This window comes from Pseudophryne corroboree, unplaced genomic scaffold (assembly GCF_028390025.1).
Source record: "Pseudophryne corroboree isolate aPseCor3 unplaced genomic scaffold, aPseCor3.hap2 scaffold_396, whole genome shotgun sequence".
In the NCBI taxonomy this organism is placed as follows: domain Eukaryota; kingdom Metazoa; phylum Chordata; class Amphibia; order Anura; family Myobatrachidae; genus Pseudophryne; species Pseudophryne corroboree.
In genome coordinates this window covers 74,598-96,613 of record NW_026970037.1, presented here as the reverse complement: position 1 = coordinate 96,613, position 22,016 = coordinate 74,598, and the positions used below count along the sequence as shown (strand labels likewise).

General features: G+C 49.0%; 24 non-coding genes and 3 pseudogenes across 24 annotated transcripts; 22 read left to right on the top strand and 5 right to left on the bottom strand.

Annotated features, from left to right (window-relative positions):
• Positions 1-568: 568 nt before the first annotated feature.
• On the top strand, positions 569-732 carry LOC135023062 (U1 spliceosomal RNA). Its single transcript, XR_010220071.1, has one exon. It is a non-coding gene; the product is annotated as a U1 spliceosomal RNA (small nuclear RNA).
• Positions 733-884: 152 nt separating this feature from the next.
• Positions 885-1,048, top strand: LOC135023262 (U1 spliceosomal RNA). The gene has a single exon (XR_010220263.1). It is a non-coding gene; the product is annotated as a U1 spliceosomal RNA (small nuclear RNA).
• Positions 1,049-1,718: 670 nt separating this feature from the next.
• Positions 1,719-1,882, top strand: LOC135023086 (U1 spliceosomal RNA). Its single transcript, XR_010220095.1, has one exon. It is a non-coding gene; the product is annotated as a U1 spliceosomal RNA (small nuclear RNA).
• Positions 1,883-2,033: 151 nt separating this feature from the next.
• Positions 2,034-2,197, top strand: LOC135023341 (U1 spliceosomal RNA). Its single transcript, XR_010220309.1, has one exon. It is a non-coding gene; the product is annotated as a U1 spliceosomal RNA (small nuclear RNA).
• Positions 2,198-7,178: 4,981 nt separating this feature from the next.
• LOC135023412 (U5 spliceosomal RNA) lies at positions 7,179-7,294 on the bottom strand. Its single transcript, XR_010220366.1, has one exon. It is a non-coding gene; the product is annotated as a U5 spliceosomal RNA (small nuclear RNA).
• Positions 7,295-7,569: 275 nt separating this feature from the next.
• LOC135023399 (U5 spliceosomal RNA) lies at positions 7,570-7,685 on the bottom strand. The gene has a single exon (XR_010220353.1). It is a non-coding gene; the product is annotated as a U5 spliceosomal RNA (small nuclear RNA).
• Positions 7,686-7,959: 274 nt separating this feature from the next.
• On the bottom strand, positions 7,960-8,075 carry LOC135023388 (U5 spliceosomal RNA). Its single transcript, XR_010220342.1, has one exon. It is a non-coding gene; the product is annotated as a U5 spliceosomal RNA (small nuclear RNA).
• A 286-nt stretch (positions 8,076-8,361) lies between these two features.
• LOC135023394 (U5 spliceosomal RNA) lies at positions 8,362-8,477 on the bottom strand. The gene has a single exon (XR_010220348.1). It is a non-coding gene; the product is annotated as a U5 spliceosomal RNA (small nuclear RNA).
• Positions 8,478-8,747: 270 nt separating this feature from the next.
• LOC135023379 (U5 spliceosomal RNA) lies at positions 8,748-8,863 on the bottom strand. Its single transcript, XR_010220333.1, has one exon. It is a non-coding gene; the product is annotated as a U5 spliceosomal RNA (small nuclear RNA).
• A 144-nt stretch (positions 8,864-9,007) lies between these two features.
• On the top strand, positions 9,008-9,170 carry LOC135023237 (U1 spliceosomal RNA). The gene has a single exon (XR_010220239.1). It is a non-coding gene; the product is annotated as a U1 spliceosomal RNA (small nuclear RNA).
• Positions 9,171-9,841: 671 nt separating this feature from the next.
• Positions 9,842-10,005, top strand: LOC135023037 (U1 spliceosomal RNA). Its single transcript, XR_010220045.1, has one exon. It is a non-coding gene; the product is annotated as a U1 spliceosomal RNA (small nuclear RNA).
• Positions 10,006-10,157: 152 nt separating this feature from the next.
• On the top strand, positions 10,158-10,320 carry LOC135023312 (U1 spliceosomal RNA). Its single transcript, XR_010220288.1, has one exon. It is a non-coding gene; the product is annotated as a U1 spliceosomal RNA (small nuclear RNA).
• Positions 10,321-10,991: 671 nt separating this feature from the next.
• On the top strand, positions 10,992-11,155 carry LOC135022995 (U1 spliceosomal RNA). Its single transcript, XR_010220004.1, has one exon. It is a non-coding gene; the product is annotated as a U1 spliceosomal RNA (small nuclear RNA).
• A 152-nt stretch (positions 11,156-11,307) lies between these two features.
• On the top strand, positions 11,308-11,470 carry LOC135023330 (U1 spliceosomal RNA). The gene has a single exon (XR_010220301.1). It is a non-coding gene; the product is annotated as a U1 spliceosomal RNA (small nuclear RNA).
• A 671-nt stretch (positions 11,471-12,141) lies between these two features.
• LOC135022991 (U1 spliceosomal RNA) lies at positions 12,142-12,305 on the top strand. The gene has a single exon (XR_010220000.1). It is a non-coding gene; the product is annotated as a U1 spliceosomal RNA (small nuclear RNA).
• Positions 12,306-12,457: 152 nt separating this feature from the next.
• On the top strand, positions 12,458-12,620 carry LOC135023329 (U1 spliceosomal RNA). The gene has a single exon (XR_010220300.1). It is a non-coding gene; the product is annotated as a U1 spliceosomal RNA (small nuclear RNA).
• Positions 12,621-13,291: 671 nt separating this feature from the next.
• LOC135023219 (U1 spliceosomal RNA) lies at positions 13,292-13,455 on the top strand. The gene has a single exon (XR_010220221.1). It is a non-coding gene; the product is annotated as a U1 spliceosomal RNA (small nuclear RNA).
• Positions 13,456-16,694: 3,239 nt separating this feature from the next.
• Positions 16,695-16,858, top strand: LOC135023236 (U1 spliceosomal RNA). Its single transcript, XR_010220238.1, has one exon. It is a non-coding gene; the product is annotated as a U1 spliceosomal RNA (small nuclear RNA).
• Positions 16,859-17,010: 152 nt separating this feature from the next.
• LOC135023289 (U1 spliceosomal RNA) lies at positions 17,011-17,146 on the top strand (annotated as a pseudogene).
• Positions 17,147-17,844: 698 nt separating this feature from the next.
• LOC135023036 (U1 spliceosomal RNA) lies at positions 17,845-18,008 on the top strand. The gene has a single exon (XR_010220044.1). It is a non-coding gene; the product is annotated as a U1 spliceosomal RNA (small nuclear RNA).
• A 152-nt stretch (positions 18,009-18,160) lies between these two features.
• LOC135023180 (U1 spliceosomal RNA) lies at positions 18,161-18,312 on the top strand (annotated as a pseudogene).
• Positions 18,313-18,997: 685 nt separating this feature from the next.
• On the top strand, positions 18,998-19,161 carry LOC135023001 (U1 spliceosomal RNA). The gene has a single exon (XR_010220010.1). It is a non-coding gene; the product is annotated as a U1 spliceosomal RNA (small nuclear RNA).
• Positions 19,162-19,313: 152 nt separating this feature from the next.
• On the top strand, positions 19,314-19,476 carry LOC135023351 (U1 spliceosomal RNA). The gene has a single exon (XR_010220319.1). It is a non-coding gene; the product is annotated as a U1 spliceosomal RNA (small nuclear RNA).
• Positions 19,477-20,150: 674 nt separating this feature from the next.
• LOC135023092 (U1 spliceosomal RNA) lies at positions 20,151-20,314 on the top strand. Its single transcript, XR_010220100.1, has one exon. It is a non-coding gene; the product is annotated as a U1 spliceosomal RNA (small nuclear RNA).
• Positions 20,315-20,466: 152 nt separating this feature from the next.
• Positions 20,467-20,602, top strand: LOC135023288 (U1 spliceosomal RNA; annotated as a pseudogene).
• Positions 20,603-21,300: 698 nt separating this feature from the next.
• LOC135023124 (U1 spliceosomal RNA) lies at positions 21,301-21,464 on the top strand. The gene has a single exon (XR_010220131.1). It is a non-coding gene; the product is annotated as a U1 spliceosomal RNA (small nuclear RNA).
• Positions 21,465-21,616: 152 nt separating this feature from the next.
• LOC135023246 (U1 spliceosomal RNA) lies at positions 21,617-21,779 on the top strand. The gene has a single exon (XR_010220248.1). It is a non-coding gene; the product is annotated as a U1 spliceosomal RNA (small nuclear RNA).
• The last annotated feature ends 237 nt before the right edge of the window (positions 21,780-22,016 follow it).

Sequence of the window (22,016 nt, the reverse complement as noted above, 5' to 3'; positions counted from 1 at the left end):
CCGTCTGCTTACTTTGTGCCTTCCAACGCACAATGCGAACTACAGGTAGTGCTGCAGGGCCCACACCCTTTTACTTGCCGTACAGAGCAGCTCTGGAGCTGTTACAGTGCCCAGCTGCTGCAAGAAATCAGCTTGAATGCTTCAGGGGCTGGGGCATAGCCAACATGAGCCCCACACCGAAGGAGGGTGGAGGTATTTAATGCGAACTAGGGGTCATCCAAGCACCGCAAAAGGCCGCCATGCCCTGCATAACCCTTTTCTCTTTTCATATGCAGATGAGGGTTCCAGCCAACTTTGGCCCACTGCTTGGATGACATCACCGTATGCAAATCCGTCTTCTGCAGACCTTCTCCCAGGAATGCTTTTACTAGTTGTTACATTTGGTTTGTTGTTTGGGGGTGCTTCAGTATTAGGCAGCCTTCTGCCCTCCCATGTTCATCTGAAAATATGTGTTCTCCCTGCAGTTGTTGTCCCCAGATAAGAGTTCCCTTGTGCTGCCTCAGTTGAATCTCCTTTACTTGACAGAGATGTGCCTGAGCAGCGGCCCTCCCCAGCCCTATCCCAAATCATACTTATTTTGCATAGGAGTTTCCATGGTCATGAAGATTGTTCTCCCAGGGTGAGGTTCATTCATTGCATTCTGGGTATGCTGACCCCTGTGATTTCCCCAAATGTGGGAAACTCGACTGCATTAATTGTGGTAGTGGGGGACTGTGTTTGTGCTTTCCTCTGGTCAGCTCTGGTAAAAGACAGATTTCTTTGTCTCAGATCTTCCTCTAGCCTTGTTCTTTTTTCGAGAGTTTCCTTGTGCTGCCTCAGTTGGATCTCCTTCACTTGACAGGGGGGTGCCCGAGCAGCGACCCTCCCCATCTCTAGCCCAACTCCTACTTACCTGCCAGGTGAGATACTATGATCATGAAGGTGCTTCTCCCAGGGCAAGGCTCACCCATTGCACTCTGGGTGTGCTGCTCCTACGATTTCCCCAAATGTGGGACACTTGACTGCATAATTTGTGTTTCCTCTAGTCGGCTACTCGTATAATTCAGATCTCTTTGTCTCAGGTCTCTCTCCAGCCTAGTTTGCTGTCTGTTTCCACTTCTCTTTTCTTGAGCCGCTGCCTTCTATGCCCTTGTGCACTCTCCTGACTTCTCCTGTCTGCTTACTTTGTGCCTTCCAACGCACAATGCAAAATACAGGTAGTGCTGCAGGGCCCACACCCTTTTACTTGCCTTTCAGAGCAGCTCTGGAGCTGTTACAGTGCCCAGCTGCTGCAAGAAATCAGCTTGAATGCTTCAGGGGCTGGGGCATAGCCAACATGAGCCCCACACCGACGGAGGGTGGAGGTGTTTAATGCGAACTAAGGGTCATCCAAGCGCCGCAAAAGGCCGCCATGCCCTGCATACCCCTTTTCTCTTTTCATATGCAGATGAGGGTTCCAGCCAACTTTGGCCCACTGCTTGGATGACATCACCGTATGCAAATCCGTCTTCTGCAGACCTTCCCCCAGGAATGCTTGTACTAGTTGTTGCATTTGGTTTGTTGTTTGGGGTGCTTCAGTATTAGGCAGCCTTCTGCTCTCCCATGTTCATCTGAAAATATGTGTTCTCCCTGCAGTTGTTGTCCCCAGATGAGAGTTCCCTTGTGCTGCCTCAGTTGAATCTCCTTTACTTGACAGAGATGTGCCTGAGCAGCGGCCCTCCCCAGCCCTATCCCAAATCATACTTATTTTGCATAGGAGATACCATGGTCATGAAGATTGTTCTCCCAGGGTGAGGTTCATTCATTGCATTCTGGGTATGCTGACCCCTGTGATTTCCCCAAATGTGGGAAACTCGACTGCATTATTTGTGGTAGTGGGGGACTGTGTTTGTGCTTTCCTCTGGTCAGCTCTGGTAAAAGTCAGATTTCTTTGTCTCAGATCTTCCTCTAGCCTTGTTTTTTTTCGAGAGTTTCCTTGTGCTGCCTCAGTTGGATCTCCTTCACTTGACAGGGGGGTATCCGAGCAGCGACCCTCCCCAGCTCAAGCCCAACTCCTACTTACCTGCCAAGTGAGATACTATGATCAGGAAGGTGCTTCTACCAGGGCAAGGCTCACCCATTGCACTCTGGGTGTGCTGCTCCTACGATTTCCCCAAATGTGGGACACTTGACTGCATAATTTGTGTTTCCTCTGGTCGGCTACTCGTATAATTCAGATCTCTTTGTCTCAGGTCTCTCTCCAGCCTAGTTTGCTGTCTGTTTCCACTTCTCTTTTCTTGAGCCCCTGCCTTCTATGCCCTTGTGCACTCTCCTGACTTCTCCTGTCTGCTTACTTTGTGCCTTCCAACGCACAATGCAAACTACAGGTAGTGCTGCAGGGCCAACACCCTTTTACTTGCCTTACAGAGCAGCTCTGGAGCTGTTACAGTGCCCAGCTGCTGCAAGAAATCAGCTTGAATGCTTCAGGGGCTGGGGCATAGCCAACATGAGCAGCAAGATGCAGCACTGGACTATTAGTAATGTACTGTTGTATGCTGAGCACCACAATGCAGCACAAGACAATGAGCAGTGATACTGAGCACTGATGAGGATACTACAGAGAACTGACACTGAGCAGGAGAGACACACTACTAGTATTACTGAGCAGCAATAAGTAACCACTGATACTGGGCACTGATATTGAGATTTCCACTGAGAGAACATAGCCACGTCCTCTCCGTTCTCTCTTCAATGCACGAGTAAAAATGGCGGCAACGCGCAGCTCTTTATATGGAATCCGAATCTCGCGAGAATCCGACAGCGGGATGATGACATTTTCCCTTGTTCAGGTTTTCCGAGTCAGGCGGGAACAACCGAGCCTGCCTCGGACCAGTGTAAACCACGTGGAGTTCGTCGGGAATTCGGTTCTCGGAGAACCGAACCCGCTCCTCTATATATACTATATTACTATGTTACTGTAGTATACAGAACACCACAATGCAATGAGCAGTGATAGTGAGCACTGATGAGGATACTAGAACTGACACTGAGCAGCAAGATGCAGCACTGGACTATTAGTAATGTACTGTAGTATGCTGAGCACCACAATGCAGCACAAGACAATGAGCAGTGATACTGAGCACTGATGAGGATACTACTGAGAACTGACACTGAGCAGGAGAGACACACTACTAGTATTACTGAGCAGCAATAAGTAACCACTGATACTGAGCACTGATATTGAGATTTCCACTGAGAGAACATAGCCACGTCCTCTCCGCTCTCTCTTCAATGCACGAGTAAAAATGGCAGCAACGCGCAGCTCTTTATATGTTACAGTGCCCAGCTGCTGCAAGAAATCAGCTTGAATGCTTCAGGGGATGGGGCATGGCCAACATGAGCCCCACACCAAAGGAGGGTGGGGGTGTTTAATGCAAACTAGGGGTCATCCAAGCACTGCAAAAGGCCGCCATGCCCTGCATGCCCCTTTTCTCTATGGAATCCGAATCAGCATGAATGCTTCAGGGGATGGGGCATGGCCAACATGAGCCCCACACCAAAGGAGGGTGGGGGTGTTTAATGCGAACTAGGGGTCATCCAAGCACTGCAAAAGGCCGCCATGCCCTGCATGCCCCTTTTCTCTTTTTATATGCAGATGAGGGTTCCAGCCAACTTTGGCCCACTGCTTGGATGACATCACCGTATGCAAATCCTTCTGCTGCAGACCTTCCCCCAGGAATGCTTGTACTAGTTGTTGGATATGGTTTGATATTTGATGGTGCTTCAGTATTAGGCAGCCTTCCGCCCTCCCATGTTCATCTGAAAAGATGTGGTCTCCCTGCAGTTGTTGCCCCCGAGGCGAGAGTTCCCTTGTGCTTCCTCAGTTGAATCTCCTTAACTTGACGGGGGAGGGGCTGCCCGAGCTGCCACCCTCCCCAGCCCTATCCCAACTCATACTTATTTTACATATTAGATCTCTTGATCATGAAGATTGTTCTCACAGGGTGAGGTTCATCCATTATATTTTAAAATAGGAAGGTACAAATTACATATTTGAATTGCATCTATGTGCTGGATTCAAATGTCCCCCCCCCCCCCTTCCTTTCTCAATTGTGCCCGTCAGCAGCTATTCTAAGGTTGCTGCCAATGGGTGTGACACATTCATTTCTTCTGTGGGGTACACTGGACTCCACAAGGATTCACATTGGGGTGTAGAGTAGGATCTTGATCTGAGGCACCAACCGGCTCAAAGCTTTTGACTGTTCCCAAGAAGCTCAGTGCATTCTCCTCTATAACCCCGCTTCCATGAACAGGGAGCTCAGTTTGTAGTTGGTGCCTTCAGTAGCAGGCCAATTAACAGGGGCCTGCCTCAGGCAGCCTATTCTTAGCTATTAATTTTGACAAGAAAAGAAGAACTTGTTTTATGAGAATCTACAAGGGCTGCAGCAGGCTAGGTCTAATAGACATCTTTACTGCAGCTTCATCACTCCCAGCGGCGCTGTATACTCCCGTGCCCTGGTTGCTGGGTCACTGCAGCGGAGGCTCCGGTTTCATCCTAAGGTCAGTCACACACACACCACCCTTCCGGATCACGAGGCCGCTGATGAAGGGGAGCGAGGCCGTAGGGGGTGGGCCGTGTGCGCACTGCGGTGGACACTGATTACTGGGCAGCCGCTCCACTAGCCACCAGGTACAGTTAAGGAGCACAGGTCTGGGGGTTTTTCTCCTATATTAACCCAATTTTGTACTGCCCGCAGCGCATTGTGATAGGTAATAGGGCCTGATTCAGGTTGGATTGCAATCACAATAAGCGATCCAACTGCAAAAATTGCTAAGAGCATACGCATGTGCCTGCATTTTCTGCGGCACCCCGCAGAGAATGTGATCGCCTCTGCCTGTCAATCGGGGCGGGGAAGGGGGGGAGAGGTGGGTCAGCAACACTCCATTTCCAAGTCAGGGATGGAGCGGTGCGGGGGCAAGGCTTCAAAATGGGGTCTGCAACGGAGGAGACACAGGGGGCGTGGTCACAGCGGCTGTATGACATCACATTCAGCCGCTGTGATCACAAAAATGGTGGCGGCTTCCTGCGCGCACATACAGTCTGCACCAGCAGGAGCCTACACCATTTTTTATGATCACGCTGAACTGCAGTGCGACTGCAATTACAGCATGGTCAAGAAGGGAGGCGTCATGCTGGGTGGCCATGCCCTGTCACTGTGCAGGAGCCAGCACCGCTCACACACTAGTCCCCGGGTGCAGCCCCCAACCCCCGGGACACCCGGAGCAACAAAATGTAGATTCAGGCCACCAGGCCACGCCCCTACCTATGAAACCATGCCTCCTTTTTACCATTGCGCTGCTTATCTGCGCGCACTGCATTACAATCTCCCTCGCCACCTCTCTGGGTGTCACCAGTGATAGTGACACCTCTGCCATGCTTGTAGCAGCTGGTCCTAAGATCTACGCCTCACACCCTGAGTGTTTGCCCTTGTGACTTGTTGATCATCATAGCGAAGCAGATGCTTACAGAAAACTGCAGGGGCTTAGATTGAAAATAAAAAAAATGATGGGTATAAGGTAGAGAGGAGCGGGTTCGGTTCTCCGAGAACCGAATTCCCCACGAACTCCACGTGGTTTACACTGGTCCGAGGCAGGCTCGGTTGTTCCCGCCTGACTCGGAAAACCTGAACAAGGGAAAATGTCATCATCCCGCTGTCGGATTCTTGCGAGATTCGGATTCCATAGAGAAAAGGGGCATGCAGGGCATGGCGGCCTTTTGCAGTGCTTGGATGACCCCTTGTTCGCATTAAACACCCCCACCCTCCTTTGGTGTGGGGCTCATGTTGGCCATGCCCCATCCCCTGAAGCATTCAAGCTGATTTCTTGCAGCAGCTGGGCACTGTAACAGCTCCAGAGCTGCTCTGTAAGGCAAGTAAAAGGGTGTGGGCCCTGCAGCACCACCTGTAGTTCGCATTGTGCGTTGGAAGGCACAAAGTAAGCAGACGGGAGGAGAAGTCAGGATAGTACACAAGGGCATCCTTTTCTCTTAGTCCGTAAAGGATGCTGGGGTCACATTAAGAACCATGGGGTATAGACGGGATCCGCAAGAGACATGGGCACTTTAAGACTTTCAAAGGGTGTGAACTGGCTCCTCCCTCTATGCCCCTCCTCCAGACTCCAGTTATAGGAACTGTGCCCAGGGAGACGGACATTTCGAGGAAAGGATTTATAGTTAAACTAAGGTGAGCATCTTACCAGCTCACACCTTAAGCATGCCGCAGAACGTGGCATTCAACAGAACACAAGCCAACGGCATGAACAATTGCAGCAAAAAGCTGACCAGAACCGTAACACAACATGTGTATAACCACAAGTAATAACTGCAGACACAGTATGGACTGGGACGGGTGCCCAGCATCCTCTACGTACTAAGAGAAAAGGATTTACCGGTAGGTATTAAAATCCTATTTTCTCATACGACCTAGAGGATGCTGGGGTCACATTAAGAACCATGGGGTTATACCAAAGCTCTTGAACGGGTGGGAGAGTGCGTACGACTCTGCAGCACCGAATGACCCAACTTGAGGTTATCATCAGCCAAGGTATCAAACTTGTAAAACTTAGCAAAAGTGTTTACTAAATAGCTGCTCGGCAAAGTTGCAATGCCGAGACTCCCCGACCAGCTGCCCAGGATGAACCCACCTTTCTAGTAGAATGGGTCTTCACCTAATTCAGTAACGGCAATCCTGCCGTGGAATGAGCATGCTGAATCTTACCACAGATCCAGCGCATAATGGTCTGCATGGAAGCAGGACACCCAATCATGTTGGGAGCATACAGGACAAACAGAGCCTCTGTTTTCCTAATCTGAACCGTTCTGGTGACATAAATTTTCAAAGTTCTGACCACAGCCAGAGACTTTGACTCAACGAAGGTGTCAGTGGCCAAAGGCACCATGTGGAAAGATGAACCACCTTCGGCAGAAATTGTTGACGTGTCCTCAATTCTGCTCTATCTTCATGAAAGATCAAATAAAGGCTCTTGTGATACTGCATGGTTTGTACTGTTTTCCATGTGCTCCCAGATCTTTCAAGCAAGTAGCATGGTCAAGAAAGTTCTGTTTGAAAAGAAACAAACATTTACTGTCATTGTTATGCAAATAAACTTACATTAAAGCTAACAAGAAAGCACACTCGTTCTGTCTTTAAACTGATAAAAGAAACCCCAATAATATGGGGCATGCAAAAATTGAGATAAAACTCAGTTTTGCTCCTCTCCACGGAAATCTTTAATAAAAGGCGAAATATTTGTTAGTTCTGAAGAGAAACCAGAGCATGACCAAGATTCCACCTGTCGCCTGAGTGCCATGCCAGCAGTTCTCATTCAGCTCAAAGTGAGCACCCAATTTGAATGAAAGAAAGCAGATTTCTCACCAGGCTTCCCCTTGCTATAAACATGGTTTGTACTCTTTTCCATGTGCTCCCAGATCTTTCAAACAATTAGTGTGGTCAAGAAAGTTCTGTTTGAAAAGAAACAAACATTTACTGTAATTTCTATGCAAATGATCTTACATTAAAGCACACTCGTTCTATCTTTAAACCAATAAAATAAAACCCCAATAAGATGGGGCATGCAAAAATTGAGATAAAACTCAGTTTTGCTCCTCTCCACGGAAATCTTTAGTAAAAGGCGAAAGATTTGTTCGTTCTGAAGAGAAACCACAGCATGACCAAGATTCTACCTGTCGCCTGAGTGCCATGCCAGCAGTCCTCATTCAGCTCAAAGTGAGCACCCAATTTGAAAGAAAGAAAGCAGATTTCTCACCAGGCTTCCCCTTGCTATAAACATGGTTTGTACTCTTTTCCATGTGCTCCCAGATCTTTCAAGCAATTAGTATAGTCAAGAAAGTTCTGTTTGAAAAGAAACAAACATTTACTGTCATTTCTACGCAAATGAGCTTACATTAAAGCACACTCGTTCTATCTTTAAACTGATAAAAGAAACCCCAATAAGACGGGGCATGCAAAAATTGAGATAAAACTCAGTTTTGCTCCTCTCCACGGAAATCTTTAGTAAAAGGCGAAAGATTTGTTCGTTCTGAAGAGAAACCAGAGCATGACCAAGATTCCACCTGTCGCCTGAGTGCCATGCCAGCAGTCCTCATTCAGCTCAAAGTGAGCACCCAATTTGAAAGAAAGAAAGCAGATTTCTCACCAGGCTTCCCCTTGCTATAAGCATGGTTTGTACTCTTTTCCATGTGCTCCCAGATCTTTCAAGCAATTAGTATGGTCAAGAAAGTTCTGCTTGAAAAGAAACAGACATTTATTGTCATTGTTATGCAAATATACTTACATTAAAGCTAACAAGAAAGCACACTCGTTCTGTCTTTAATCCGATAAAAGAAACCCCAATAATATGGGACATGCAAAAATTGAGATAAAACTCAGTTTTGCTCCTCTCCACGGAAATCTTTAGTAAAAGGCGAAAGATTTGTTCGTTCTGAAGAGAAACCAGAGCATGACCAAGATTCCACCTGTCGCCTGAGTGCCGTGCCAGCAGTCCTCATTCAGATCAAAGTGAGCGCACAATTTGAAAGAAAGCAGATTTCTCACCTGTCTTCTCCTTGCTATAAGCATGGTTTGTACTGTATTCCATGTGCTCCCAGATCTTTCAAGCAAGTAGCATGGTCAAGAAAGTTCTGTTTGAAAAGAAACAAACATTTACTGTCATTTCTATGCAAATGAGCTTACATTAAAGCACACTCATTCTATCTTTAAACCGATAAAAGAAACCCCAAAAAGATGGGGCATGCAAAAATTGAGATAAAACTCGGTTTTGCTCCTCTCCACGGAAATCTTTAGTAAAAGGCGAAAGATTTGTTCGTTCTGAAGAGAAACCAGAGCATGACCAAGATTTTTATCTGAAAATATGTGTTCTCCCTGCAGTTGTTGTCCCCAGATGAGAGTTCCCTTGTGCTGCCTCAGTTGAATCTCCTTTACTTGACAGGGGGATGCTCGAGCAGTGACCCTCCCCAGCTCTAGCCCAACTCCTACTTACCTGCCAGGTGAGATACTATGATCATGAAGGTGCTTCTCCCAGGGCAAGGCTCACCCATTGCACTCTGGGTGTGCTGCTTCTGCGATTTCCCCAAATGTGGGAAACTTGACTGCATAATTTGTGTTTCCCCTGGTCGGCTCTCGTATAATTCAGATCTCTTTGTCTCAGGTCTCTCTCCAGCCTAGTTTGCTGTCTGTTTCTACTTCTCTTTTCTTGAGCCGCTCCCTTCTATGCCCTTGCGCACTATCCTGACTTCTCCCGTCTGCTTACTTTGTGCCTTCCAACGCACAATGCAAACTACAGGTAGTGCTGCAGGACCCACACCCTTTTACTTGCCTTACAGAGCGTCTCTGGAGCAGTTACAGTGCCCAGCTGCTGCAAGAAATCAGCTTGAATGCTTCAGGGGCTGGGGAATAGCCAACATGAGCCCCACACCGAAGGAGGGTGGAGGTGTGTAATGCGAACTAGGGGTCATCCAAGCGCCGCAAAAGGCCGCCATGCCCTGCACGCCCCTTGTCTCTTTTCATATGCAGACGAGGGTTGAAGCCAACTTTGACCCACTGTTTGGATGACATCACCATATGCAAATCCATCTGCTGCAGGCCTTCCCCCAGGAATGCTTGCACTAGTTGTTGCATTTGGTTTGTTGTTTGGGGGTGCTTCAGTATTAGGCAGCCTTCTGCCCTCCCATGTTCATCTGAAAATATATGTTCTCCCTGCAGTTGTTGTCCCCAGATGAGAGTTCCCTTGTGCTGCCTCAGTTGAATCTCCTTTACTTGACAGAGATGTGCCTGAGCAGCGGCCCTCCCCAGCCCTATCCCAAATCATACTTATTTTGCATAGGCGATACCATGGTCATGAAGATTGTTCTCCCAGGGTGAGGTTCATTCATTGCATTCTGGGTATGCTGACCCCTGTGATTTCCCCAAATGTGGGAAACTCGACTGCATTATTTGTGGTAGTGGGGGACTGTGTTTGTGCTTTCCTCTGGTCAGCTCTGGTAAAAATCAGATTTCTTTATCTCAGATCTTCCTCTAGCCTTGTTCTTCTTTCGAGAGTTCCCTTGTGCTGCCTCAGTTGGATCTCTTTCACTTGACAGGGGGGTGCCCGAGCAGCGACCCTCCCCAGCTCTAGCCCAACTCCTACTTACCTGCCAGGTGAGATACTATGATCATGAAGGTGCTTCTCCCAGGGCAAGGCTCACCCATTGCACTCTGGTTGTGCTGCCCCTGTGATTTCCCCAAATGTGGGAAACTTGACTGCATAATTTGTGTTTCCCTTGGTCGGCTCTCGTATAATTCAGATCTCTTTGTCTCAGGTCTATCTCCAGCCTAGTTTGCTGTCTGTTTCCACTTCTCTTTTCTTGAGCCGCTCCCTTCTATGCCCTTGCGCACTATCCTGACTTCTCCCGTCTGCTTACTTCGTGCCTTCCAACGCACAATGCAATCTACAGGTAGTGCTGCAGGGCCCACACCCTTTTACTTGCCTTACAGAGCAGCTCTGGAGCAGTTACAGTGCCCAGCTGCTGCAAGAAATCAGCTTGAATGCTTCAGGGGCTGGGGCATAGCCAACATGAGCCCCACACCGAAGGAGGGTGGAGGTGTGTAATGCTAACTAGGGGTCATCCAAGCGCCGCAAAAGGCCGCCATGCCCTGCACGCCCCTTTTCTCTTTTCATATGCAGACGAGGGTTGAAGCCAACTTTGACCCACTGCTTGGATGGCATCACCATATGCAAATCCATCTGCTGCAGGCCTTCCCCCAGGAATGCTTGCACTAGTTGTAGCATTTGGTTTGTTGTTTGGGGGTGCTTCAGTATTAGGCAGCCTTCTGCCCTCCCATGTTCATCTGAAAATATGTGTTCTCCCTGCAGTTGTTGTCCCCAGATGAGAGTTCCCTTGTGCTGCCTCAGTTGAATCTCCTTTACTTGACAGAGATGTGCCTGAGCAGCGGCCCTCCCCAGCCCTATCCCAAATCATACTTATTTTGCATAGGAGAGACCATGGTCTTGAAGATTGTTCTCCCAGGGTGAGGTTCATTCATTGCATTCTGGGTATGCTGACCCCTGTGATTTCCCCAAATGTGGGAAACTCAACTGCATTATTTGTGGTAGTGGGGGACTGTGTTTGTGCTTTCCTCTGGTCAGCTCTGGTAAAAGTCAGATTTCTTTGTTTCAGTTCTTCCTCTAGCCTTGTTCTTCTTTCGAGAGTTCCCTTGTGCTGCCTCAGTTGGATCTCCTTCACTTGACAGGGGGGTGCCCGAGCAGCGACCCTCCCCAGCTCTAGCCCAACTTCTACTTACCTGCCAGGTGAGATACTATAATCATGAAGGTGCTTCTCCCAGGGCAAGGCTCACCCATTGCACTCTGGATTTGCTGCCCCTGCGATTTCCCCAAATGTGGGAAACTTGACTGCATAATTTGTGTTTCCCCTGGTCGGCTCTCGTATAATTCAGATCTCTTTGTCTCAGGTCTCTCTCCAGCCTAGTTTGCTGTCTGTTTCCACTTCTCTTTTCTTAAGCCGCTCCATTCTATGGCCTTGCGCACTATCCTTACTTCTCCCGTCTGCTTACTTTGTGCCTTCCAATGCACAATGCAAACTACAGGTAGTGCTGCAGGGCCCACACCCTTTTACTTGCTTTACAGAGCAGCTCTGGAGCTGTTACAGTGCCCAGCTGCTGCAAGAAATCAGCTTGAATGCTTCAGGGGCTGGGGCATAGCCAACATGAGCCCCACACCGAAGGAGGGTGGAGGTGTTTAATGCGAACTAGGGGTCATCCAAGCGCCGCAAAAGGCAGCCATGCCCTGCACACCCCTTTTTTATTTTCATATGCAGACGAGGGTTGAATCCAACTTTGACCCACTGCTTGGATGACATCACCATATGCAAATCCGTCTGCTGCAGGCCTTCCCCCAGGAATGCTTGCACTAGTAGTTGCATTTGGTTTGTTGTTTGGGGGTGCTTCAGTATTAGGCAGCCTTCTGCCCTCCCATGTTCATCTGAAAATATGTGTTCTCCCTGCAGTTGTTGTCCCCAGATGAGAGTTCCCTTGTGCTGCCTCAGTTGAATCTCCTTTACTTGACAGAGATGTGCCTGAGCAGCGGCCCTCCCCAGCCCTATCCCAAATCATACTTATTTTGCATAGGAGATACCATGGTCATGAAGATTGTTCTCCCAGGGTGAGGTTCATTCATTGCACTCTGGGTATGCTGACCCCTGTGATTTCCCCAAATGTGGGAAACTCAACTGCATTATTTGTGGTAGTGGGGGACTGTGTTTGTGCTTTCCTCTGGTCAGCTCTGGTAAAAGTCAGATTTCTTTGTTTCAGTTCTTCCTCTAGCCTTGTTCTTCTTTCGAGAGTTCCCTTGTGCTGCCTCAGTTGGATCTCCTTCACTTGACAGGGGGGTGCCCGAGCAGCGACCCTCCCCAGCTCTAGCCCAACTTCTACTTACCTGCCAGGTGAGATACTATAATCATGAAGGTGCTTCTCCCAGGGCAAGGCTCACCCATTGCACTCTGGATTTGCTGCCCCTGCGATTTCCCCAAATGTGGGAAACTTGACTGCATAATTTGTGTTTCCCCTGGTCGGCTCTCGTATAATTCAGATCTCTTTGTCTCAGGTCTCTCTCCAGCCTAGTTTGCTGTCTGTTTCCACTTCTCTTTTCTTAAGCCGCTCCATTCTATGGCCTTGCGCACTATCCTTACTTCTCCCGTCTGCTTACTTTGTGCCTTCCAATGCACAATGCAAACTACAGGTAGTGCTGCAGGGCCCACACCCTTTTACTTGCTTTACAGAGCAGCTCTGGAGCTGTTACAGTGCCCAGCTGCTGCAAGAAATCAGCTTGAATGCTTCAGGGGCTGGGGCATAGCCAACATGAGCCCCACACCGAAGGAGGGTGGAGGTGTTTAATGCGAACTAGGGGTCATCCAAGCGCCGCAAAAGGCAGCCATGCCCTGCACACCCCTTTTTTATTTTCATATGCAGACGAGGGTTGAATCCAACTTTGACCCACTGCTTGGATGACATCACCATATGCAAATCCGTCTGCTGCAGGCCTTCCCCCAGGAATGCTTGCACTAGTAGTTGCATTTGGTTTGTTGTTTGGGGGTGCTTCAGTATTAGGCAGCCTTCTGCCCTCCCATGTTCATCTGAAAATATGTGTTCTCCCTGCAGTTGTTGTCCCCAGATGAGAGTTCCCTTGTGCTGCCTCAGTTGAATCTCCTTTACTTGACAGAGATGTGCCTGAGCAGCGGCCCTCCCCAGCCCTATCCCAAATCATACTTATTTTGCATAGGAGATACCATGGTCATGAAGATTGTTCTCCCAGGGTGAGGTTCATTCATTGCACTCTGGGTATGCTGACCCCTGTGATTTCCCCAAATGTGGGAAACTCGACTGCATTATTTGTGGTAGTGGGGGACTGTGTTTGTGCTTTCCTCTGGTCAGCTCTGGTAAAAGTCAGATTTCTTTGTCTCAGATCTTCCTCTAGCCTTGTTCTTCTTTCGAAAGTTCCCTTGTGCTGCCTCAGTTGGATCTCCTTCACTTGACAGGGGTGCCCGAGCAGCAATCCTCCACAGCTCTAGCCCAACTCCTACTTACCTGCCAGGTGAGATACTATGATCTTCACTGTTAGGGCAATCAGGATGTGGAATTCCCTGCCAGGGAAGGTGGTAATGGCGGACTCTGTAATTGGATTTAAAAAAGGAATGGATACATTTCTGAATGAAAAAGCTATCCAAGGTTATAATACTTAAAATATCAACATGGTTAATCCGGGGGTAACATGAGTTATAGTAGCTAACTAGTCATAAAACATTATTCAGCAAGTATGTAGAATCATCACAACTTAAAACAGGTTGAACACGATGGGCAATTTGCCTCTATTCAACCTCAAAAACTATGTTACCATATGTTACTATATTACTATGTTACTGTAGTATACAGAACACCACAATGTAATGAGCAGTGATAGTGAGCACTGATGAGGATACTAGAACTGACACTGAGCAGCAAGATGCAGCACTGGACTATTAGTAATGTACTGTAGTATGCTGAGCACCACAATGCAGCACAAGACAATGAGCAGTGATACTGAGCACTGATGAGGATACTACTGAGAACTGACACTGAGCAGGAGAGACACACTACTAGTATTACTGAGCAGCAATAAGTAACCACTGATACTGAGCACTGATATTGAGATTTCCACTGAGAGAACATAGCCACGTCCTCTCCGCTCTCTCTTCAATGCACGAGTAAAAATGGCGGCAACGCGCAGCTCTTTATATGGAATCCGAATCTCGCGAGAATCCGACAGCGGGATGATGACATTTTCCCTTGTTCAGGTTTTCCGAGTCAGGCGGGAACAACCGAGCCTGCCTCGGACCAGTGTAAACCACGTGGAGTTCGTCGGGAATTCGGTTCTCGGAGAACCGAACCCGCTCCTCTATATATACTATATTACTATGTTACTGTAGTATACAGAACACCACAATGCAATGAGCAGTGATAGTGAGCACTGATGAGGATACTAGAACTGACACTGAGCAGCAAGATGCAGCACTGGACTATTAGTAATGTACTGTAGTATGCTGAGCACCACAATGCAGCACAAGACAATGAGCAGTGATACTGAGCACTGATGAGGATACTACTGAGAACTGACACTGAGCAGGAGAGACACACTACTAGTATTACTGAGCAGCAATAAGTAACCACTGATACTGAGCACTGATATTGAGATTTCCACTGAGAGAACATAGCCACGTCCTCTCCGCTCTCTCTTCAATGCACGAGTAAAAATGGCAGCAACGCGCAGCTCTTTATATGGAATCCGAATCTCACGAGAATCTGACAGCGGGATGATGACATTTTCCCTTGTTCAGGTTTTCCGAGTCAGGCAGGAACAACCGAGCCTGCCTCGGACCAATGTAAACCACGTGGAGTTCGTGGGGAATTCGGTTCTCGGAGAACCGAACCCGCTCCTCTCTACCTTATACCCATCAATTGTTTTTATTTTCAATCTAAGCCCCTGCAGTTTTCTGTAAGCATCTGCTTCGCTATGATGATCAACAAGTCACAAGGGCAAACACTCAGGGCTTGAGGCGTAGATCTTAGGACCAGCTGCTACAAGCATGGCAGAGGTGTCACTATCACTGGTGACACCCAGAGAGGTGGCGAGGGAGATTGTAATGCAGTGCGCGCAGATAAACAGCGCAATGGTAAAAAGGAGGCATGGTTTCATAGGTAGGGGCGTGGCCTGGTGGCCTGAATCTACATTTTGTTGCTCCGGGTGTCCCGGGGGTTGGGGGCTGCACCCGGGGACTAGTGTGTGAGCGGTGCTGGCTCCTGCACAGTGACAGGGCATGGCCACCCAGCATGACGCCTCCCTTCTTGACCATGCTGTAATTGCAGTCGCACTGCAGTTCAGCGTGATCATAAAAAATGGTGTAGGCTCCTGCTGGTGCAGACTGTAGAGAAAAGCTGCTGTGACCACGCCCCCTGTGTCTCCTCCGTTGCAGACCCCATTTTGAAGCCTTGCCCCCGGACTAAGAGAAAAGAATGCCCTTGCGCACTATCCTGACTTCTCCTCCCGTCTGCTTAATTTGTGCCTTCCAACGCACAATGCGAACAACAGGTGGTGCTGCAGGGCCCACACCCTTTTACTTGCCTTACAGAACAGCTCTGGAGCTGTTACAGTGCCCAGCTGCTGCAAGAAATCAGCTTGAATGCATCAGGGGATGGGGCATGGCCAACATGAGCCCCACACCAAAGGAGGGTGGAGGTGTTTAATGCGAACTAGGGGTCATCCAAGCACTGCAAAAGGCCGCCATGCCCTGCATGCCCCTTTTCTCTTTTCATATGCAGATGAGGGTTCCAGTCAACTTTGGCCCACTGCTTGGATTTACATCACCGTATGCAAATCCGTCTGCTGCAGACCTTCCCCCAGGAGTGCTTGTACTAGTTGTTGCATATGGGCCCTCATTCCGAGTCGTTCGCTCTGTAAATTTCATCGCATCGCAGTGAAATTCTGCTTAGTACGCATGCGCAATATTCGCACTGCGACTGCGCCAAGTAATTTTACAATGAAGAAAGTATTTTTACTCACGGCTTTTTCTTCGCTCCGGCGATCGTAATGTGATTGACAGGAAATGGGTGTTACTGGGCGGAAACAGGCCGTTTTATGGGCGTGTGGGAAAAAACGCTACAGTTTCCGGAAAAAACGCAGGAGTGGCCGGAGAAACGGGGGAGTGTCTGGGCGAACTCTGGGAGTGTTTGTGACGTCAAACCAGGAACGACAAGCACTGAACTGATCGCAGATGCCGAGTAAGTCTGAAGCTACTCTGAAACTGCTAAGTAGTTTGTAATCGCAATATTGCGAATACATCGGTCGCAATTTTAAGAAGCTAAGATTCACTCCCAGTAGGCGGCGGCTTAGCGTGTGTAACTCTGCTAAAATCGCCTTGCGAGCGATCAACTCGGAATGAGGGCCATGGTTTGATATTTGATGGTGCTTCAGTATTAGGCTGCCTTCCGCCCTCCCATGTTCATCTGAAAAGATGTGGTCTCCCTGCAGTTGTTGTCCCCAGATGAGAGTTCCCTTGTGCTGCCTCAGTTGAATCTCCTTTACTTGACAGAGATGTGCCTGAGCAGCGGCCCTCACCAGCCCTATCCCAAATCATACTTATTTTGCATAGGAGATACCATGGTCATGAAGATTGTTCTCCCAGGGTGAGGTTCATTCATTGCATTCTGGGTATGCTGACCCCTGTGATTTTCCCAAATGTGGGAAACTCGACTGCATTATTTGTGGTAGTGGGGGACTGTGTTTGTGCTTTCCTCTGGTCAGCTCTGGTAAAAGTCAGATTTCTTTGTCTCAGATCTTCCTCTAGCCTTGTTCTTCTTTCGAGAGTTCCCTGGTGCTGCTTCAGTTGGATCTCCTTCACTTCACAGGGGGGAACCCGAGCAGCGACCCTCCCCAGCTCTAGCCCAACTCCTACTTACCTGCCAGGTGAGATACTATGATCATGAAGGTGCTTCTCCCAGGGCAAGGCTCAACCATTGCACTCTGGGTGTGCTGCTCCTGCGATTTCCCCAAATGTGGGAAACTTGACTGCATAATTTGTGTTTCCCCTCGTCGGCTCTCGTATAATTCAGATCTCTTTGTCTCAGGTCTCTCTCCAGCCTAGTTTGCTGTCTGTTTCCACTTCTCTTTTCTTGAGCCGCTCCCTTCTATGCCCTTGCGCACTATCCTGACTTCTCCCGTCTGCTTACTTTGTGCCTTCCAACGCACAATGCGAACTACAGGTAGTGCTGCAGGGCCCACACCCTTTTACTTGCCTTACAGAGTAGCTCTGGAGCAGTTACAGTGCCCAGCTGCTGCAAGAAATCAGCTTGAATGCTTCAGGGGCTGGGGCATAGCCAACATGAGCCCCACACCGAAGGAGGGAGGAGGTGTGTAATGCAAACTAGGGGTCATCCAAGCGCTGCAAAAGGCCGCCATGCCCTGCACGCCCCTTTTCTCTTTTCATATGCAGACGAGGGTTGAAGCCAACTTTGACCCACTGCTTGGATGACATCACCATATGCAAATCCATCTGCTGCAGGCCTTCCCCCAGGAATGCTTGCACTAGTTGTTGCATTTGGTTTGTTGTTTGGGGGTGCTTCAGTATTAGGCAGCCTTCTGCCCTCACATGTTCATCTGAAAATATGTGTTCTCCCTGCAGTTGTTGTCCCCAGATGAGAGTTCCCTTGTGCTGCCTCAGTTGAATCTCCTTTACTTGACAGAGATGTGCCTGAGCAGCGGCCCTCCCCAGCCCTATCCCAAATCATACTTATTTTGCATAGGCGATACCATGGTCATGAAGATTGTTCTCCCAGGGTGAGGTTCATTCATTGCATTCTGGGTATGCTGACCCCTGTGATTTCCCCAAATGTGGGAAACTCGACTGCATTATTTGTGGTAGTGGGGGACTGTGTTTGTGCTTTCCTCTGGCCAGCTCTGGAAAAAGTCAGATTTCTTTGTCTCAGATCTTCCTCTAGCCTTGTTCTTCTTTCGAGAGTTCCCTTGTGCTGCCTCAGTTGGATCTCTTTCACTTGACAGGGGGGTGCCCGAACAGCGACCCTCCCCAGCTCTAGCCCAACTCCTACTTACCTGCCAGGTGAGATACTATGATCATGAAGATGCTTCTCCCAGGGCAAGGCTCACCCATTGCACTCTGGGTGTGCTGCCCCTGCGATTTCCCCAAATGTGGGAAACTTGACTGCATAATTTGTGTTTCCCTTAGTCGGCTCTCGTATAATTCAGATCTCTTTGTCTCAGGTCTCTCTCCAGCCTAGTTTGCTGTCTGTTTCCACTTCTCTTTTCTTCAGCCGCTCCCTTCTATACCCTTGTGCACTATCCTGACTTCTCCTCCCGTCTGCTTACTTTGTGCCTTCCAATGCACAATGCAAACTACAGGTAGTGCTGCAGGGCCCACACCCTTTTACTTGCCTTACAGAGCAGCTCTGGAGCTGTTACAGTGCCCAGCTGCTGCAAGAAATCAGCTTGAATGCTTCAGGGGATGGGGCATGGCCAACATGAGCCCCACACCAAAGGAGGGTGGAGGTGTTTAATGCGAACTAGGGGTCATCCAAGCACCGCAAAAGGCCGCCATGCCCTGCACGCCCCTTTTCTCTTTTCATATGCAGATGAGGGTTGAAGCCAACTTTGACCCACTGCTTGGATGACATCACCGTATGCAAATCCGTCTTCTGCAGAACTTCCCCCAGGAATGCTTGCACTAGTTGTTGCATTTGGTTTGTTGTTTGGGGGTGCTTCAGTATTAGGCAGCCTTCTGCCCTCCCATGTTCATCTGAAAATATGTGTTCTCCCTGCAGTTGTTGTCCCCAGATGAGAGTTCCCTTGTGCTGCCTCAGTTAAATCTCCTTTACTTGACAGAGATGTGCATGAGCAGCGGCCCTCCCCAGCCCTATTCCAAATCATACTTATTTTGCATAGGAGATACCATGGTCATGAAGATTTTTCTCCCAGGGTGAGGTTCATTCATTGCATTTTGGGTATGCTGACCCCTGTGATTTCCCCAAATGTGGGAAACTCAGCTGCATTATTTGTGGTAGTGGGGGACTGTGTTTGTGCTTTCCTCTGGTCAGCTCTGGTAAAAGTCAGATTTCTTTGTCTCAGATTTTCCTCTAGCCTTGTTCTTCTTTCGAGAGTTCCCTTGTGCTGCCTTAGTTGGATCTCCTTCACTTTACAGGGGGGTACCCGAGCAGCGACCCTCCCCAGCTCTAGCCCAACTCCTACTTACCTGCCAGGTGAGATACTATGATCATGAAGGTGCTTCTCCCAGGGCAAGGCTAACCCTTTCCACTCTGGGTGTGCTGCTCCTGCGATTTCCCCAAATGTGGGAAACTTGACTGTATAATTTGTGTTTCCCCTGGTCGGCTCTCGTATAATTCAGATCTCTTTGTCTCAGGTCTCTCTCCAGCCTAGTTTGCTGTCTGTTTCCACTTCTCTTTTCTTGAGCCGCTCCCTTCTATGCCCTTGCGCACTATCCTGACTTCTCCTCCTGTCTGCTTACTTTGTGCCTTCCAACGCACAATGCGAACTACAGGTAGTGCTGCAGGGCCCACACCCTTTTACTTGCCTTACAGAGCAGCTCTGGAGCTGTTACAGTGCCCAGCTGCTGCAAGAAATCAGCTTGAATGCTTCAGGGGCTGGGGCATAGCCAACATGAGCCCCACACCAAAGGAGGGTGGAGGTGTTTAATGCAAACTAGGGGTCAGCCAAGCGCCGCAAAAGGCCACCATGCCCTGCACGCCCCTTTTCTCTTTTCATATGCAGACGAGGGTTGAAGCCAACTTTGACCCACTGCTTGGATGACATCACCATATGCAAATCCATCTGCGGCAGGCCTTCCCCCAGGAATGCTTGCACTAGTTGTTGCATTTGGTTTGTTGTTTGGGGGTGCTTCAGTATTAGGCAGTCTTCTGCCCTCCCATGTTCATCTGAAAATATATGTTCTCCCTGCAGTTGTTGTCCCAAGATGAGAGTTCCCTTGTGCTGCCTCAGTTGAATCTCCTTTACTTGACAGAGATGTGCATGAGCAGCGGCCCTCCCCAGCCCTATTCCAAATCATACTTATTTTGCATAGGAGATACCATGGTCATGAAGATTTTTCTCCCAGGGTGAGGTTCATTCATTGCATTTTGGGTATGCTGACCCCTGTGATTTCCCCAAATGTGGGAAACTTGACTGCATTATTTGTGGTAGTGGGAGACTGTGTTTGTGCTTTCCTCTGGTCAGCTCTGGTAAAAGTCAGATTTCTTTGTCTCAGATCTTCCTCTAGCCTTGTTCTTCTTTCAAGAGTTCCCTGGTGCTGCCTCAGTTGGATCTCCTTCACTTCACAGGGGGGAACCCGAGCAGCGACCCTCCCCAGCTCTAGCCCAACTCCTACTTACCTGCCAGGTGAGATACTATGATCATGAAGGTGCTTCTCCCAGGGCAAGGCTCAACCATTGCACTCTGGGTGTGCTGCTCCTGCGATTTCCCCAAATGTGGGAAACTTGACTGCATAATTTGTGTTTCCCCTCGTCGGCTCTCGTATAATTCAGATCTCTTTGTCTCAGGTCTCTCTCCAGCCTAGTTTGCTGTCTGTTTCCACTTCTCTTTTCTTGAGCCGCTCCCTTCTATGCCCTTGCGCACTATCCTGACTTCTCCCGTCTGCTTACTTCGTGCCTTCCAACGCACAATGCGAACTACAGGTAGTGCTGCAGGGTCCACACCCTTTTACTTGCCTTACAGAGTAGCTCTGGAGCAGTTACAGTGCCCAGCTGCTGCAAGAAATCAGCTTGAATGCTTCAGGGGCTGGGGCATAGCCAACATGAGCCCCACACCGAAGGAGGGTGGAGGTGTGTAATGCGAACTAGGGGTCATCCAAGCGCTGCAAAAGGCCGCCATGCCCTGCACGCCCCTTTTCTCTTTTCATATGCAGACGAGGGTTGAAGCCAACTTTGACCCACTGCTTGGATGACATCACCATATGCAAATCCATCTGCTGCAGGCCTTCCCCCAGGAATGCTTGCACTAGTTGTTGCATTTGGTTTGTTGTTTGGGGGTGCTTCAGTATTAGGCAGCCTTCTGCCCTCACATGTTCATCTGAAAATATGTGTTCTCCCTGCAGTTGTTGTCCCCAGATGAGAGTTCCCTTGTGCTGCCTCAGTTGAATCTCCTTTACTTGACAGAGATGTGCCTGAGCAGCGGCCCTCCCCAGCCCTATCCCAAATCATACTTATTTTGCATAGGCGATACCATGGTCATGAAGATTGTTCTCCCAAGGTGAGGTTCATTCATTGCATTCTGGGTATGCTGACCCCTGTGATTTCCCCAAATGTGGGAAACTCGACAGCATTATTTGTGGTAGTGGGGGACTGTGTTTGTGCTTTCCTCTGGTCAGCTCTGGAAAAAGTCAGATTTCTTTGTCTCAGATCTTCCTCTAGCCTTGTTCTTCTTTCGAGAGTTCCCTTGTGCTACCTCAGTTGGATCTCCTTCACTTCACAGGGGGGTGCCCGAACAGCGACCCTCCCCAGCTCTAGCCCAACTCCTACTTACCTGCCAGGTGAGATACTATGATTATGAAGGTGCTTCTCCCAGGGCAAGGCTCACCCATTGCACTCTGGGTGTGCTGCCCCTGCGATTTCCCCAAATGTGGGAAACTTGACTGCATAATTTGTGTTTCCCCTGGTCGGCTCTCGTATAATTCAGATCTCTTTGTCTCAGGTCTCTCTCCAGCCTAGTTTGCTGTCTGTTTCCACTTCTCTTTTCTTGAGCCGCTCCCTTCTATGCCCTTGCGCACTATCCTGACTTCTCCTCCTGTCTGCTTACTTTGTGCCTTCCAACGCACAATGCGATCTACAGGTAGTGCTGCAGGGCCCAGACCCTTTTACTTGCCTTACAGAGCAGCTCTGGAGCTGTTACAGTGCCCAGCTGCTGCAAGAAATCAG